Source organism: Vombatus ursinus, unplaced genomic scaffold (assembly GCF_900497805.2).
Source record: "Vombatus ursinus unplaced genomic scaffold, bare-nosed wombat genome assembly UNPS02005459.1, whole genome shotgun sequence".
Classification (NCBI taxonomy): Eukaryota; Metazoa; Chordata; class Mammalia; order Diprotodontia; family Vombatidae; genus Vombatus; species Vombatus ursinus.
In genome coordinates, this window is record NW_020945237.1 from 810,110 (window position 1) to 811,216 (window position 1,107).

Here is a 1,107-nt window from a genome sequence, read left to right on the forward strand (position 1 = left end):
CCTAAGCAAGTCACTTTACCTCTGTCTGCCCAAGTGCCTCAAATGTGAAATGGGAATAACGCCACCTACCTCACAGGATTGTTGTCAGGATCAAATGAGATAGTATTTGTTAGGGGCCCAATAGAGTGCCTGTAAGATAATAGGCACTTAATAATTGCTACTTCACTTCTCTCTTTCCTCTTTTCTTCACCCTGCTCTGGTGGGCAGCTCCTTCAAATAGAACAGTGAATGCTGCCATGAGCTACCCCGGGCAAAAGCATTTTAGAGAACCGGAGAATTTTAGCCCAGGACACAGATTCTTGGACTGGACCTGTGTTTTCATTGCTGTAGGGAAGTCCTCATAAGGAAACCGCTCCCCCTCTCGCTGCTCTATACCTCACAGTTTCTGAGACTTGCCGGAGACATGGACTGGTTAAGTGACTTGTCCAGGGTCACACAGCTAGTACATCTTAGGTAGGATGTGAACCAAGATCTTTCTGAGTTCATGGCTGGCTCTCTACCTACTACACTGCTGCCTATTGTGTGCATACATATGGATACATGTGCATGTATGTAACCCTCCTTGTGAAGCAGGGGAGTCCCAGAATATACCACAACAGACATCTTAGAAAACAACACCAACACAAAACTATGGAGCCTGTACATATGTATAGGTATTTACACGTGGGAATATGTGTGCGCATTACCAATTTGCATTAGTGGCTGGTGTTTCCACACTAGAGTTTCTCTTTCAGTAAAACCACCCGTCTACAACCCATCCTCCCCAAAGAAAATCTTGTGTGTGTGTCTGTGTGTGTGTGTGTGTCTGTGTGCCTGTGTTATGTAACAAATTTAAAAATCAGACTGTTTAAAAAAAAAACAAAAATTCTCTTTAATAGTTGGGGCCTTGGAATCCTTATCATCATTCCTGAATCAAAAGTATGTGTAATAAGCACATAAAAGCTTCTGAAACACACAAATTCTAGAAGCTTCCAGTCTAGAATATTGGTTTGACTTGGCCAAGGGCTGGTTGGATGAGCTGGGCTCATGCCCTGGCTGGGATGCTTTTGGGTGTACCAACTTGATGTGCTCCTGCCTCCCTGGCAGTCCTCTGGCACTCAGTGCTCC